General features: G+C 34.2%; 1 protein-coding gene across 1 annotated transcript in view; it reads right to left on the reverse strand.

Moving 5' to 3' along the window:
• FoxK (forkhead box K) overlaps window positions 1–18778 on the reverse strand; it is a 113132-nt gene that overhangs the window by 50542 nt on the left and 43812 nt on the right. The window lies entirely within an intron of this gene.

An 18778-nucleotide genomic window follows, 5' to 3' on the forward strand; every position in this document is an offset into this window, starting at 1 on the left:
AGCTTCGCCGACTGAAGCCTTTCGGATTACCCACCCTGCACCCCTTAAGCATAACACGATTACTGACTCGACTCGGATAGCCAGATTACTAATAATTCAATTTTCACTGTCTCGATCACCCGAGGATACGTAATAATAACTAGGTAGTGCACATTCACTAGCGGTGTTGCCTAAGAAAAGGGTTGAAAATATAATATGGCAAATATTTGTTTAGGAAGAGCTGAATTGTGTAAATTAATTAACTAATTATTTATACTTACTTAGTTCACCCTAAACACGAGAGACTGATGTAGGGTTTTAAATTTTATTTTAAAAAATAGTACCTAGTGCAGAGCTAATTCGTTATAATTCACTACATTCATAAATATTATAAATAACATCATCCTTTGCTCGTCTTTTACGTAAACAGGTGACATTAGTTTTATTCCAAATCGGTAAAATAATAACACTTTATCGTTTTATGTTCAGTCTAGTATCAAATACCATTTAAGGGAGTCTTTGGTATTATTTCATATATTTAAAGAATCACACCAAGAATATTTAGAAATATAAACAAAAATAATTCATAAATGTCAACGAATTCATTGCAAGTTCACCCATTTTTAATCGGATAAATAATATTCGATAAATTTAAATAATTAAGTTTGATTACCTAAACCCTAAACATTCGCTGTACTTTGACCAACAATATTTTTTACATCTTTAAATAATAAACTTATAAACAATCTAATAAGAGGTTTTCACGTAAACATAAAATTATAACAACAAACTAAGGGTCCTACTGGACTGGTCCCGTGGGCTAATAATATTAACAAAAAATACAAAATTGTAAATATTAAATAAAATAAAAAAAAAACCATAGGATATAAGAACACAAATAAATGACAATATGTCAATTTTATCCTTAGTGACAACACCAATAATCACTAATATATGTATATACCTACAACTAAACTGAACAAATGTTTATAAAATGAATCACATGCAACTGGACAGGGTTCATATCAACAACATAATAACTTACAGCATGTTATTAATAATTATTTCATAATAGGTATATTTTTTAAATGTTCCCAAACTACACGAAAATATGTCAATATCATTAAAATTCTTATTATATAAGTTACACGCTCTAAATATAAAAGCGTTTGGTCTGAAATTAGTAGAACATAAATAATAATAATATATTTATAGTAGCATTTTATAGACGTTTCAAAAGATAACTGAAATATTACAACATTAACATTTTGAATAGCCCGCTATTTTGGTAGATGTTACTTTTGAAGCTGTCGTTTTTTGACCTTTGACAAGTAGAAACTACGCCATTAATAAAAATGGAACGATACACGCTGGAACGATACAACCCAAGAGTTATTGTTGATAAGCCTTTTATCCTCATCGTGTGACTGTTTGGTGCGGTTTATGGTCCGGCGGAGTCATTGGACCTTACTTTTTCGAAAATGAGGCTGGAGCAACAGTTACAGTGAATGGATTGCGCTATCGAGAGATGATTAATGATTTTTATGGCCGGAATTGGATGGTATTGATCTGGACAACGTTTACTTTTAACAAGACGGCGCTACGTGCCACACAAGCAACGAAACCATTGATCTTTTACGATTGAATATCAAAATAACACCTCTTATTGGAAAACCCTGTGTTTAGCATTCACAGATAGTTTTCCTAAGAAACCCCAGAAGCGACCGAACGTTTTTACATGCCTCGTATTATAAACTAGCAGACCTCTTTCTTCGTTCATCACATACGCCACATTTTACCACATACAGAATGTTATTAATTTTTTATTTCATCATTTGATGTCATGTCTTCACGACTTTTTCCCGATCATTCACTTCATGTAGTATACCACATTTTTACTGTAAAAAAAAAACAAATATTTTACGACTTTAATTCGACTCGGTATTTTATTCCAGTGCAGAGAACGCGTGCAAAGACTTGCCCAGAGGTCTCCGACTTTTTATATCATTCACCACTGTACACCACATTATTACTGTTAAAAAAATAAATTTTATCGACTTTAATTAACTCCGTATCGTATTCCAATGCCGAGCTATTGCGTAGTAATGAAACAAACAAACAAACCTTTATCGTTACATACATCGTCACAACGTTACAAACATCGATAAATATAATACGATATGTATAAATAAAACATACCTCGATGGATTTTCTGCTCAGTTACGTGAAAATGATGTCAATACTGACAGCATGCAGTCAATGACGCCATAGACAGATTTCATTATAATCATCAAACGAAATGAAATGCGGACTTTTTGCCACGTTGTAAAATAATCTACAGATTCTAAAAAGATAAAAAAATAATAATGGCGCCGGTAGAGTATATTTATTATCAGATCGTAAACAAACCAGCGCCTAAAATAAAACACAGGTACAAATGCATATGAAGGTAGATAAATAATATTACGAACGTAGATTTTTATCAGGAAAAACATGATGCTAATTGCGGGCGATAAAGTCATGTTTTCCGGACGCGTCAACTTAAGACGAGACAATACCATAAAATATAACCAGAATCTTAATGGCGTAAGTGAAGCAGGTCGTGCACAAAAGTATGCGACGCGCGGCCCTATTATATTGGACAGACCTGCGGTTGAATTTGTCCTATCAAATCTATAAAATAAAGTGGGAATCTTAACGACGTAAGTAATGAAGTGGCGTAAAACAATATTCAGCGCGCCGCTCGGCGTAATGAACGCCCCTACGGTCGACTTTGCCGCCCTAGCAGGCCTAGAAATTCGATTTTTCCGTGGGGTTTATTTTAATTATTTCTGATGATCGTATTACTAAAATCTCAAATGTTTCTAGAGGGATACCTCGGGCAGTTACTAATTCATCGTCTAGAAAAATAAAACCTGGTGCTTACAGCTTATTTTGTAGTTGAAAAACGTTTTATAAAATTTTCAAACATTTTTACGTAAAATGTTTTAAAGGTAAGGTCCTGTTTTTATTAATCTTAAATATAAATATCTTACATCCCTCTAAAAAAATTTGAGATTTTAGTAATGCGTCAATCACAAATAATTAAAATGTGAGCGTCGAGCAAACTCGTCTTACGTCGCCTTAAGAGGAAGCTACAAGCCAAAAATGTGTGTATTCTTGGTATTCCTTATATCGTCACGAATATAGTTAACAGGTTCGCTGCCGCCTATGCACAATATAACTCATCCTAGGTGCCAAGCGGCGCCACGGTTGAAAATCACTTAGCAGGTGCCGGCGGTTTCGTCCGTTTAGTCGCACTCTTTTTACTCTCTTCTTATTATTTTGATAAAACAAAAATAGACAATTTTTTTTTGTCTTTTGTACAAATAATAACTAAAATACAAGTAGCAAATCAAATAAGATAATGAAAGTAATACACATCTCATGAAGAAAAAATATTTATAAAAATTTGGTGGTACTCATTGACGCACTCAAGTTCATTTTCTAACTCCCTCTCAATGTCTTCAACTTGCAGAGATTTACGTAGGGACGAGACTTTTTTGGACGAGATGGTCCAGCATCATCACTCATTATGACAATAAGAAGATTTTGACACAAAAAAATTAAAAAAACACAAACTTATCGTTTACTTTTTTAAATGGCCCTTTACAACAATAACCTAATTTTTTCTTGAAAACCAATTTCTGTAAAATGTTGGTACAATTGTCAACAACAATGCCAGCTACAGAAACAACCATTCGGCGCGAGTGCCGGCAGGAAAATGATGTTTGTGCAGACATACTACTCATGGCTCCGGCCGGAGCCGCCGGCACCCAGTGCCAGACGCCGAATGGCTCCGACCGGAGTCACCGGCAGCGAACCTGTTAAGGCGATGCACTACGTCGTGTGATACTTTAAATTGAGCCGCTATCAATAACAACCCTTACGTAGATGGCGATAAGGTTTAAATTTCCGCTAACACCATCCGCCTGTTTTGATTTATGCAAGAAAAAAACATGGCCAAAAAGTGCCTTTTATTTTATTTTGTGGATGTTCAGGCAAAATATTAATTTTTTTTCGATCACTTTATAAATAACTTAATTTGCCATATTATACAAAAAAATCATAATCGAAAATGGGTTCGTAAGTAGGAGATTTTGAACTTTAAAGCAGTTTTCATAGGCCTTTACATTCGTTTTTTCTGGGCTTATAAAAAGACTTATCTAAAAAAATACTCGATTATTTCAAAGGCCAAGATGTATTCTACTCGCAGTATTTAATTAAAGCATCTGAAATATTTCTAGGCGACCAAATTTTCAAACCAAAAACAAATGATTTTGCATTACTACGTATGGCATCGCCTTAAAATGCACCAAAATCGATTGGCAAACGGAGTCTAGAAACGCTCAATTTCAAGCGCAAAGGTGGTTTTTATTTATTTTGTAAACAATTTTATAAGAAAGCAAAAAAGTTAATTAAGGGAAACTGTCATAGATAATCTTAGCCATAATATGGTATTTTTAAATAGTTATATTTATGCATTCATACATTTGTACAGAAAAATATTTTTTTTAGTGGTTAACATTTACATTTTATATTGAGTCAAAAAGACACAAAAAACGCCCTTTTTAAAATATATATATTTTTTTTAAATAAAAGTTATTTTTAAAATTTATATTTCCTACTATATACGTAGTAGGTTGGGAAAGGTTTCCCATTAATACCAGAAAAGAATTTAAAAGTTGCCTCTAAAATCGTGCAAAATGGAATTCTATAATGGCCTTGGATTGCAATACTCCGGATAGGGATGCATAATCTGGACAGAATTACAAAGTACGGTTAGGGTTGCATATTCTGGATAGGATTGCAAACTACGGATAGGGTTGCATAATCTGGACAGGATTGCAAACTCCGGATAGGGTTGTATAATCTGGACAGGATTACAAAGTACGGATGGGGTTGCATAATCTGGACAGGATTACAAAGTACGGACAGGGTTGCATAATCTGGACAGGATTACAAAGTACGGATAGGGTTGTATAATCGGGACAGGATTACAAAGTACGGATAGGGTTGCATAATCGGGACAGGATTACAAAGTACGGATAGGGTTGCATAATCGGGACAGGATTACAAAGTACGGATAGGGTTGCATAATCTGGACAGGGTTGCAAACTCCGGATAGGTTTGCATAATCTGAACAGTATTACAAAGTACGGATAGGGTTGCATAATCTGGAAAGGATTACAAAGTACGGATAGGGTTACATAATCTAGACAGGGGGTAAAGTCTGGATAGGGTTGCATTATCTGGACAGGGTTACAAAGCCCGGAAAATCCTCGATAAATTCGTAGGCATGCTGGTCTGCTTTATTCTCGACTTTCTTCAATTACGACTTCTTTAAAAACTTTATCCTTTCAAAGTAAGTAGTTTATTAGAGCAATTGTGACTATTGTGCGGTTTCACATAAAAAAATTTCACAAGGAAACTCTTATACCATATTCAGCTCGTAAAAACTGATAGGCCATAAAGCCTAATAAAAGCGTTAGTCGCAAAGAAAGTCCCATTAGATTGTGAAGGCTGAAACAGCTAAAATTTCATCGTAAAGCTTAATATTGTATATCGAATGCCCTGAAAGACTGCCTACCGAATTCAAGATACAAACGTTAAAAAGATTGAACTGAAATTATGACTGACACCAGCTCATGTGATAGCAGAAGGATTTGCTTTAGTTCAAATATAAACCTTTTTTGTCTGTGGACAATATCAGCCTTTGCGTTTCTGTACTTTTTTAAAACTCTTGCACATTACAACGACAAGATTATTGATAGAACTACAATAATAAATGCAAACAGTTATTCCGTCATAAAACGTCAAATGAATAGGTACATTCTAAACAACATTCAGTGGGAAGAGATGGCCGATAGCGTGGAAAAAAGCAAACAACAGACAGAGAGAGAGAGAGAGAGTTGGCATTCATAATCCATAATACATGTTGTTTGTCAGTTGACTCTCCATAGCATAATATTATCTAGTTCAAGTCCCCCCATCTCCCTCCTCCCCCTAGCCGGCGTTCTCGGAACCCCCTCGGCGAGGAGGGCGGTGAGAGGGGAGGTTATGTGCCGAGGATCGATACTCCGATTCCACGCCCGCCCCAACCCGCCCTATTCCCGTGGGTAGTAACTTTCCAGAATTATCGTACAGGGCGTGAGGAGGTGGTGGGAGATTCCAACCCGCGCGTGAATGGCGCCCACGTGGTGGGAAGGGATTCATCGTATTTTGTATTGGGAATTATGCAAACTACAATACTAGTGGTATTAAATTGGATACTCCAATATGAATCGATTCATTCAATGAATGTTTAAAAATCATTCGAAGAAAATGATTTGATTCAACAGACACTCATAGAAATTGCGTATCTTCCCCTAATGATAAAAATTTCAACGTATACTTTTTGCGCAATTAGCAAAGATTTATCGTATTCTTTTAATCCTCAGGCATATTTGTTGTTTTTTTTAACAAACAGTTATTATCCGTAGAGTCTGTTGGCTTTTCGGAACAGCTCATATGGTCTCACAGAAATCGTTGTATCTTACTGTTGAGGTTACGAATACGTTGTTAGGTTATAGGTATAGGTTACGATCTAAACGGCGTTAGAAAGAGAAAACAATACGCTTTATATTCAAATCTAATCGAAATCTAACCACTTTAATGAAACCAAAGGTAATGACTGAAATTTGAAAAAAGAAACTGAAAGTTGTGAATTTGAAATTATTTATTTGGAAAAAGTTATTTAACTTTTTTTAGTTGGCGCACTTTTTTTACTTTTTGCTAGCGCACTTTACCCCCGGACATCCCGTAGAAAGCCTTCGAATCAACGAGAAATTTAAATAAACTTGAATGGATTCAACTCCGGAAAGGCTATATAACGGATATTCATCCCAGAGGTGACCGAATAAATCATCAAAATGATAATTCATCACATCTTTAAAAAGTTATATAAAGTCATGGAAAGTGATGAAACAAAAACTTTATTAACTGGGTTAAGTAGGTTATGTTAGGTTAGGTTTAAATTATTTTCTTATCGTTTCTAATGACTTTGTATCACTTTTTAGGTGTGTTGAATTGTCGATGTGTTGATTTATCATGGAACCCATCCCAGAGTTTATTTTTTGTCTACCCCGAAAAACGAATGAATATTTCGTAATCCACAAGGTTCAGGGCCCATCCATTTCCATATGGTGATGGTGATATTCAAGAGAATTGATACAGTGTTTGAATGAGTTTTTTTGCTGGTAATAAACAAACCTAAAAATAAATTGTTTGTTTTTTCAAGAACCCTTATAACGTTTTTCTTACCTCATGTGACGAGTCTTATAATAAACTGATACAATTAATTGTATTATTATCTATTAATGGCACTCGACACATTCTAACGGGGACTAATGTACTTCAAACATGAGCTAGGGGGCTTAAAAGCAAGACAACCCAAAATATCACGTTTTATCTGTCTCAACTGTTCGATATGAAAGTTTGAAACTCGGGAGAAGATGGTTCGACAATAATGCGATTTTCTTACAGCTTTACAGAAAAGTTTTTTTTTTCGAAGAAAAGGTTTTCAATAAAACGAAGGTATGGAATTTTACAGGTCAGTGCCAATTCAAAAGTCGTTAAGTAAATACGGCTAGGGAAATTTACCGTGGTACAAAATACAAAGTTCCAAGTAATACTGGTCGAGATTAGGTCTAGGGACAGATTGAGGTAGAATTCCCAGACTACGCTCTTTGAGACGCAGTAAAAAGGCGAAGAGAAGCGCAGGAATTATTAGAAGACGAAGAATGGGAGATATTAATAATATTAACGCAGCGCGATAAACAGGAAAGTCTTTCGCTCTGGATTCGTGACTGGATTGAAATCGAGAAATTACTAATAGATGGAAAAGTCAAATGCAGATCGCCACACTTGGTGCTAATATATGAAATATGAGTGGTGGGGAGTTGAAGGAGATGAAACGTAGGAAGGAATGGAAGTACCTGGCCATTCAGATCTGGTCACTAAAGGTGGATATAGGCTTTTGAAGAAACATTATAATTCTTAATTGTGGTCTTTTAACACGACGATACTGAGAGTATCTACTACTCTGAACGTTTACAATTATGCGAGTACAATTTTCTATGAATAACATCTTCATTGGTACTCTATATTTTGAGGATGCGTTTGTATTGTAATTATTGTACAAAAATATTAGGATATTTAAAACAAAAACCATAGAAATGAGAAAGATCGAATGAAGCGAGTTTTCTTCAACCAAATCTATAGTGAGAAAACTTGCAGCTATGAGACATATAATTATAATGAATGGAAACTTATTAACATAAAGACTTCATTAAATCAGATAATGACCGGGAGATCTGCTATCAAGGCGAGCCTTACTATTTTGATAAGTAGGTAATTTGTAGTTGTAATGAGGTTATAATTATACGCATCGGGTCATTACGACTTAATCCCCACAAAATGACTAAGTATTTTTGGTAATAATTACTCAATTAGAGCAGAATGAAAATATGCACGACCAAAATGAAAAAAAAGTGTATTTAAACATTGTCATTAATATACAGAGATGTGCTTTATTTCAAATAAATCCATTTCAAATGGAAATGCAAAATGCAAAATGGGTATTTTCCATTTTGCATTTTAAATGCTTTTCTAAAAACCATTTTGCATTTTAAATGCTTTTCTCAATGCATTTTCCATTTTAAATGCTTTTTTGCAACATTCTTCCTACTATCTCCACTCATCTTTTTTTCATAAGCCCCAAATATCAGTCGGTCCTCAACCTCGCTATGAGAGATAATTTCCATGTGTCAAGTTGCTCCCTGGTAGGAGCCCTGGCAATTGAGTGATACCATTACAAAACATACTGATTCTAATACTGAACATGGGGCCATGACGCTGTAATATTAAATGTTAGATAGCAGTTTCTATGTTTTTACGTTGGCAACATTAGTCCCGCGCAAATTTTTTGTGGTTTCATAATCTGTAGTCGTGGTGTTTTTGGATTTACCATCATGTAATATGTTTGTTCTACATTGATGTCCATTATTAAATCACAAAATTGTTTAAAAATTCTTTAATCATTTTGATTGTTTGACCTGAGAAACCATTTTGCATTTTCAATGCATTTTGAAAATAGGTATTTTGCATTTTGCATTTGAAATGCATTTCTAAAAACCATTTTGCATTTTCAAATGGAAAAGTTTTGACCCATTTCCATTTTGCATTTCAAATGGTTTTGGGTACCCATTTTGCACATCTCTGTTAATATATAAACTGACCATTAATTGCGATGGGAAAAAAATCACTTATGTGGACCACAAAATATAGATTATTTCGGAAAGTTTTAAAGATTTTTAAATGAAGCTTTAAACTTAGTTAGTTATTTGGTAATGAAAACACACCACAATAAAGTTATGCTAGTAAATATTTAACATGAAAATGGTGCAAACACTTTTTGACCTTGCTCGGGGGAGTGACCCCAAAAAAAATGTTAATATGTTTGGAAAAATATAAATTTTATTGTGTTTAATTTTACAATATGCACTTGTTACTTATTTTTATAATTCGTTACATACCGGTTTCATAATATAAATACTTTCTAATAAGCGTGTTTTGTTACTTTTAAGATTGTAGCATCGATTTACAAATCTTGAAAAAGGAGATCTAAAAAAAATTGTCTATTTGAATTTTATCTTTGTTTTCGAGAAATGCAAATCTTGGAAGCGGAAATCAACCCACTTCTCGACATCCGATCGAACTGAAACTCGGCACTCATTGTCGATCACGACATCACAGCAGTTAATTAATATACGAAATAAATATCGGTCCTACCCGATCGGCATTTGGCGAGGTTGTTAGCGCGGTTGACTCCAGTCGCTGGGAAGGAAGGTATAATTCTCATTCAGACCAATTTTTAAAAGACATAATAATATACAAAATACGAAATAGAAATATAAATTATGTTAAATAAATTGTTTTTTAAGGATTGATTTTTTTCATATCCTGTCAGGCGATTAACTTTGACATTTTTTGTCAGTTAAATAACTTTACAATGGAGCTCTCATCAACGACAGAAACAAAGGTATATTTGAATACAAAACAAACGAAGATTTCATAACCATCCTTTGTACGCAAAAAATTCCCTGCAGAAATCGACAAACTAAATAAAACTTCTAAAATATTATATGTACACTGTCCAATGTACATTGCCTCGCCTTGAAAATAACGAAAAATAATATAAACTTGTTTACGTTGCTGACACCTTGTTTATCATCCCTTGTTTTTATGGCAGGCTTTTACTAATTTGATAAAGTAAAACTCGATGTTATCATAAAAAAACCCACCTAGAATAATAATTACCAACCAAACACCCTGAAGGGGTGGTGTGTTTCGACCCTCGCCGGAATCACAGAGACGAGAGAATCTAGAAGGAAAGATTTGTTATTATTTACAACTTTACAAGTCCTCTTTCCTCCCTGTTAGGGTGGGGGTGGGGGGAGTTTTCGGGTAAGGGTTCAAGAATAACAACGGAAGATAAATAAAACACAACAGGTTGCCAGGTTGCAGGATCGCGGGAACTGGGCGCGAGCTGTGGAACCTTGTAGTTTCAAGGACAAAAGTGTAGCGACCTGACAACACCGTTTAATATTATATCGAAATAGGTTAAGTACCTACATGCTTTTTTAGAGAACGACGTCAGAGCAAAACAAGCGAATTTTGTTATGAAATAGTGACTTAATTTAAAAAAGCATTCTATACGAAAATATTATGTCAAAGACGGTTTTGTGTGTGGAATCCGGAGAAAACATGTGTCAAGTTAGGGTAGAAAAATTGTTTGAAAAGGTTTTTGTCTATAGGGCCGGTACATCCCGTGTGGTGTGGGTAGAACGTGTTGTGTCGGGAGGGTCGTGCCGTTTTCAGTCGTTACCATGGTTTGGTCCTGACAACACCGTGGCTTTGCCGTCCGCACGTTTCTTGAAAATGGACGTTTTTTCGTCGCCACCGGCGTCTTCCTGTGAGACTACCTTAAGGAAAATGATTTTAAACATCGGACTCACACCTTGGAAGAACTCAAGGATCGAATTCGGGAGGAAATCGCCGCTATACACGTCGAGACGTGTATAGCGACGTATCGCTGCTGGGGGCTATCATCTTCAGGACCTGAGGCATAAAACGGCATGATATACTGAATATAATAAAATAAACCCCATTTCTGTAAGTGGCGCGGTGTTTTTAAAGCCCCTCAAAACTTCACTGTCTGTTTTGTTGCAACGTGTATAGTGACTATACAGGGTGTATCGGAAAGTACCCGACAAACTTTAACCAGCTATTCCTCAGCACATTTGGAGTAAAAAATGTTATGGGCGCTTCGCTGTCCGGTAACATTTTTTTCCATTAAAAACAAAAAATAAATAAAAAAAATCCACACTCCGTCACTGTTATTTGCATTGTTTCTCGTGTTCAAGAGCTGTTATTAGGAAGTGTGTCAAAAAGTGTCCTCGCTCTTTCGTACACACTAAATAATAATAGTTAAAAATGAGACGAATGGTGCCGTGCCACTTCGTTGATTGTAAAAGCGCGCCAACGTACGTACATTATTCAACGAAACTCGAACAAAATATTGCCAAATGGGTTTTCAAACTTTGACAAAGGATAAAACATTGGTGACATGTGGTGAAAATTACTAAATTTTTTATTAAAAAAAAATGTTACCGGACAGCAAAGTGCCCATAACATTTTTTACTCTAAGGAATAGCTGGTTAAAGTTTGTCGGGTACGTGCCGATACACCCTGTATATGGATAGCTTACCTTCTTCTTCTCCTACCCTTCTACAGCCACAAATTGATAAACAAATGGATTATTGTTTCGCTGGCATATTATTAAATAATATACATACACTACACAAATTTTGTCTAATTATAATATATTATTATTATTCCATCCACCGTTTTCAAAATTTCTTCTAAAACTTGAAAAACACGAATCCCTTTCGAAAATCTGTTATTAATTTCACTTTCAGGCTTCGATCGTATCGAGACACTAATACATAGCCAGGCTCCACAGATGTTTCGTTGATTCGACCTTGAGATTCTGCGTCCCTGTCAGTCTCTCTCGTGGGCCCATGTGCCGTCTCTTCCCCACTGCTTTCCCGAATTTCCCGTGACGTCACCGCGGACCCGGGGATGTTGGACTGGGTAGATTTTGCAAACAAAGGCGCCACAGCCGTGTCAACTTTGTTTATTAAAGAGTCGTATTGAAATTACTTTGATTAAAGAATCTTATTGAAATGTTTTTGTTTATTCAAAAATCTTATTCTTCAGTCTTGTCAAGCAACTAACCTACAATGATATAATAACAGAACTTGAATAAGTCTTTCACAGAACCCGAAAATGAACGTTGAAATTTGATGAATTATTCAAATTCTCCGAAACAACCCGTCCTAAAAATATCGTATTCAAATTCCTACGGTTGTTAAATAATAATCTTGTTGAAATGTCTTCTTAATAAAGGAATCTTGTTGAAATGTCTTCATAATAAAGGAATCTTGTTGAAATATCTTCTTAATAAAGGAATCTTATTGAAATGTCTTAGTTTATTAAAGGAATCTTATTGTAATGTAATTGGTTGTTGAAAACTCTGAAATTTCTTTGTTCTTTAAATAAACTTATTAGTGCTTTTGTTTATTGAGAAATACTGTAGAAACATCTATATGTTCTTAATAAGGCACAAGAGACCCAAACTGCTAAAAAAAACTTTTGGAGACAGTGAGACTATTACATCCCCAATCCGTCAGGCAGAAGGTAGTCGGGAGGGGAAGGACATGGGGAAGAGGAAAGTGAGGAAGAACCTGGCTATTCAGATCTGGTCACCAAACATGTCCAAAGCCATATGAAGCAACGTTTCTATCTTAATTGTGGTTTTTCACCAGGGCGACACTAAAAGTATCTAACACTCTACCCTTACAGTAAACGACGTGCTATCAAGTTACTCTTATTGGTTTTGGTAGCCTTACAGAATATTCACGTTTCGTAAATAATTTGGTAATTTCACGCTTGAAGGTTAAAGGTCGGCCCTAACTTAGATTATTTCCCCTCAGTGATAAAAGGTATTCGAATTCCCCAATAAACAAACCTTCAAACGATGGAACGGTGAGATCGATTCGACCTCAAAACAATATAACGCTGGAAAATTGCTCGAATCATTGACTGTGTATATTCAAATTCGTTCATAAATGATTCGCGTGAGTAAATATTATTATGATATCATTGTTTGGGTAGGTACCAGGTATCTACTTAGTAGAAATATTTTCTATACAAACACACTTTCAGTATTCAGAACCAAATAATGCAGTTGTTTTGATAGGTGGATTATTTGGTGGGGAAGCAGAAGATCTAGTTGGAAAAACCGTAGGGAAATGCGCGGAAAATAGTCGAAATTAAGTAATTCCTAGGTGTAAAATAAGAAAGAAAGAAATCAGTGGATTTAAAAAGATAGGCGAATTAATGAATTCAATACAATGAAACTAAAAAAGTCAATTACTGATTCAATGAATTAAAGCGAAAAAAAATTAAAATTATTCATAAGTTTGAACGAAACTTCCCATTACTTTTACTAGTTGTAAAAACTAAATTATTAGAATGCATTTACCACTGGGATTAGCGTTTTGATGATTTTGGCCGGTAAATTGGTTTGTGAAAAGCTAAAAGAAATGCGTTAATTTGAATTATTATCGGTTTTATAGGTAACATAATAAAATCCCCCAGAAATAAACATAAATTTTTTTTAAATGCCCAATGATATTAATAATAAATAACCAAATGGTAATTGGTCCTGGGAAGAAGGAAGTCCGATTTTTTTTAAATAACTTCACTTACCACACACAATGTGTCATATTAATTACACGCTTGCCCTCTTACTAATAAACTTGTTTTAAATTTTACACAGCTGATAAATAACCATTTATATTAATGGTTGTATATCAGTTTTGTAAAATTTAAAACACGTATGTATGTAAGGCATTTAGTAGACCTAATAAAAGGATAATTTATAAAAAAAAACTCATAACAGGAGCATTATTGGTTCCTTAGAACAGGAAATCTGCCTAGCTATGAACTACTGTCGACCTGACATAATAGCTGTTGTCCGGTCAAAAAAAAACGCAACGTGCACGATATTGAAAATATGTAACTTCGGATTGAAACATTATTTAAACAATTCTCAATGAATATGCTTAATTTGCCTGACTGAAGAATTTTCACTGACTTGGTGTTTCTTTATAAAACTCTAAATGATGCATTGATATCCCATAATTGCTTGCATTGATTGATAAGCTTTCGGATTCCACTACGTAATACTAGAAGTCAGGATTTAGTTCAGCGCAGAAATTCTGGTACTAACTATCATATGTATTCCTCAATGTCCAGAATAATGGAGGGAAATGATTATACCGAGTCAATGGAATCTTTAATGTATCACTTAACAAATTTAAAACATTGTCACTGAGACAGTTTAGTTATGTATAATACATTTGTACTGTATTAATTTATGATTTTTACTAGTCATATGTAAAAGCCCCTAAAAAGGGCGATAATAAAGTAATCAATAAAAATAGGTAACTACTTTTTTATGTCTTACCATCATCAGGTCTGCAATGCAAATAAAAAACGTATAATATTGCTTAAATTATGTACACAATTAATTAATCTATCTATATAAATACAAATGTAAATGTTCGTTTGTTCAAAATCTTGAATCTCCGCGGGTTCTTCACCGATTGCTTTGAAATGTTTTCACAACTTGCATTCTAATACGCAGGTGTTTTTGAATACCTATACTATATGTATAGATGTCACCTGTGACAGGTAAAAATATGCTTTAAAAACAGCGCCATCTGTTGGATGTGAAAGCAACATGCGCTATTGTTTCTCTATCTGCATAGACAGACTGATCCGCAGCAAGGCGTGGCGGGGTAAATAGCGCCATTTTCTTGAAAAATCGCCTCAAGGGCGCTTTAAAACCTCATTCAGACAATATCTTCCGGATGCATGTTTTCGTGCAATTTGTTATTGCTACCATTATTTTTTGCTTACATTTGGTTTAATATAATTAAGCCACGAATCATTATATTTTGTAGACATTCTATATGTATCACTCTATCTACACCGGCAACACAATTTGGCAGACTTCACCGAACACGCGAATACATATTATATTGAAGGTTTCATCACAACAACAGATTGGCTGAATCAATACAGTTCTATTTTGTACAAGGGAAGTGGAGGCGGCTTTCCGCAAGGGAATTGCCCATTTTTTTACGGCGTTCTTTATTCTGTCGAACAAAAATATACTGGTAGATATTTTTATACACCAAAAGATTATGTTGGGATATTTTAGTGAGAAAACAATAAGAAAAGAAGTATAATCATTGGTATAATTTCCATATTTATTCCAATAAAAGTGCAGTTGCATTTTTTTTGCAATTTTATTATTTAATAAATGTTTACATGTTAAATTTTTTGACATTTTTTAAACTACTATACTAGGCTAATGCCCGTGTTGTGGTAGTTATACATGAAATAATAATAAAGATAACATAAAAGAACTAAAAATACTATTTTAAAGAAACATAAGTATGCAAGTATGAATCACACATGAAATAATAATAAAAATAACTTAACAGAACTAAAAAAACACTATTTTATAGAAACATAAGAAAGAAGTAAAGAATAAAAAAACAAATTTAATGATAAATGAAACAAAAACAAATATATTAAAAAAAAAATTTATATGTTCTTTATTCAGTAAAGTTTATACATTACAGTAAACGGGTAAATTTTTGGCCACCACACTAGGCACATGCCCGTGTTGTAGTGGTCAATTTTATGTTAAGTATAATAATACAAATTAAAAATAAGTTGAATGAAAACAATTAATAGTAAACTGAAAAATAAAGAAAAAGTATATGTATATTTAAAAAGATACAAATAAAAAAAAAAATATTAAACATTAAGATTAAAATATAAGCATAATTAATATAGATTGTTTAATGCATATAATGGAAACGATCAAATTTAAATAAAACTATTTATGCATAAATTAATGATTCTCTTTATCATTCAATACGAAGTTAATACTAACAGAACAAAACGAAACATGAAACAGACCAAAACACAGAAAATAAAAAAAAAGTAACACACAAATAGGAATCGAACCCAGGATCTCTTGTCTTACCGGACAGCGTCTTAACCAATCGACTTGTGGGACCTTGCAAAAAAATTTTTCACTTCTTTGGCAGCTAACTTTTTGTGTTTTCTTTTATACCTTTTTAGTTGTGTCCGTTATCTTTTCTGTGTCTTGTTCTGTTTCATGTTTAGATTTCTTAGTATTATCTTCTTCTTCTTCAATGATATATTACATTGATGGGAATAACCTTCAATGTTAAAGAAGAGTTGTTCCAATAAAAATTGAATGTTTCTTTGTTTATGCTTTAAAACTACTGAACCGATTTGTCAGAAAATTTCAAAGTTTGTTCTTATTAATACCAGGAGTATTTAGAGAGTAGTTTGAATGCTAGAGAAAGACTTTAAGCATTATATCTGCACGGGAATAAGATACGGAATCAAAGTAAACTTCATATAATGTAATATTTCTAAAGTACCAATGTATACAGTAGGGAATGGTAGAAAAAGTCGGGGACGCCCGAAGAAGGGATGGGACGGTCATGTGAAACAAATACTATTCATACTTTAGGGTGCGTACAAACAGGTCAACATTTCCGCGAGCCTTCCGAGCACTTGAGCAACGCCGCACAGTGGGCTGAAAATCTCCTTTCATAGACATAGAGACTTGAATTTTAAAGGGTATTTTTTTGGCTAGAAATGGATTCTGCTGATCATTACTATGCTATAAAATTTAATATGAAGCAATTGTGTGTACAAATGAAGGAGTTATCATTTTTTTAAGAAAAATTTGTATGGCACTGACATTAAAAATGAGGCTATAACTGGAATCATAAGGTTGGTCATTATATCCTTACACACAGTTATACTACTATTTATTTGTATTATTTTGACAATTTTCGTATTGTGGTGCAACTTGCGCTTTTTTTTTTAAATCCTCAAAGTTGAAAAACAAAACTTTTTTATGTTGATGATTCATTTAAATGTTTAAATGCTTTACATATGAGATGGTTTATCTAGTTTACAATATTTTATTGACCCTATAAACCAGTGTCAGTGCTATACAAATTTTTCTTAAAAAAATGATAACTCCTTCATTTGTACACACAATTGCTTCATATGAAATTTTATAGCATAGCAATGATCAGCAGAATCCATTTCTAGCCAAAAAAAATACCCTTTAAAATTCAAGTCTCTATGTCTATGAAAGGCGATTTTCAGCCCACTGTGCGCCGGGCACACGACAGCTTGTCATAATTGCTAATATTGAAACACAATGTTTGATTGAGTTTGAAGACTCAAAATTAAAACGCGCGTTACGACAACCGCATTTTTCACAGTAAAGCAAAAATGTGAGAATCATCAATAATTGCGCGAAATGGCTACGGTAATGCGCGTTTCGGAAAAATGACATGTTATGTTCAAAACTGGTACAATGTAGTCGTCAAAATCAAATAAAGAGGTGTAAACAAAAACATTGGAATAAAAAACAAGTTTTTTTTGGTTTCTAACTAGTTTTAACTAGAAATTAAAAAAAAAAAAAACTGAATTCGCGGTATGCCCCGGAATAATTTCAGTCAAAGGTCAAACAAAAACAAATTGAATAAAAAAAACACATTCGCGAAAAAAGTATTTGCGGCACCTGGTGGAAAGGTCAACAGAAACCACGTGTTCCCAATTTGCGCGAGGTAAATGCTAGGTCAATTTATACTAGGGCACTTGGCTTTACTTTCTCTGTTGCCATGCAGGTTGAATGTATCATAATAATATGAGTGGTCCGCATAACACCAGACACTTCACCAAAAAGCCAAACAAATAGCATTGCTCGTTAGAAGTAGGTCGATGAAAATGGTGCACCCCCTTTTACAGCGGGCGATTTTTTAAGTGAATAAAATTACCTGTCGTGCTGATTATGCGCCGAGTCAAAATAAAGTACAAGTATGACAACTTTATAAAAGGGTTATTTCATTACTACGTGTTTCTTATTTTACACCTGTGATAACGATTTGATTTTGTACTCAGAGTCAGCGTTTTGGTCGATAAACCTGTTTATTTGAGGTTGCTTGTTGCCAAGGAGAGACGACGGACAATGTGGCTAGAAATAAACACGAGAATGCGAGTGCGGGTCGGCCGTCCCTCTCCACGAGCGAACTGTCCGATGCGGTGCGCGCTAGTATGGAGGACTGTCTGTAAAAATGAATGCAATAAATTACGTAAACATTGCAGACAGTGTGCCGTTCTGGCAACACCAACTGGCACTGCGAGACTATTGTGATTGCCATGGAAACGAAGTGAACACGTTAAAAATGTATTTACTGCCCGGTTTCGTTCATGTTTCGACACACGTTTTGTTTCTGAACAAATTGAAAAATGTATTGTGATTTTGTCTTATTTTCAACCCAATTACATCTAAATAATGGCAAAAGCTCCATACCTCGTGATGGAATTTACGCGGTGAGTAAATACATCCAGATAGAAGAGGTTTTGCGAAATTGTACGAAATCAAACTTCAACAAAAGCATTTTTATCAATTCCGGAATTTAAGAGGAAGCTACAAGCCAAAAATGTGTATATTCTTGGG

This window comes from Hesperophylax consimilis, chromosome 12, assembly GCF_061612785.1.
Source record: "Hesperophylax consimilis isolate HC1 chromosome 12, BYU_Hcon_1.0, whole genome shotgun sequence".
Classification (NCBI taxonomy): Eukaryota; Metazoa; Arthropoda; class Insecta; order Trichoptera; family Limnephilidae; genus Hesperophylax; species Hesperophylax consimilis.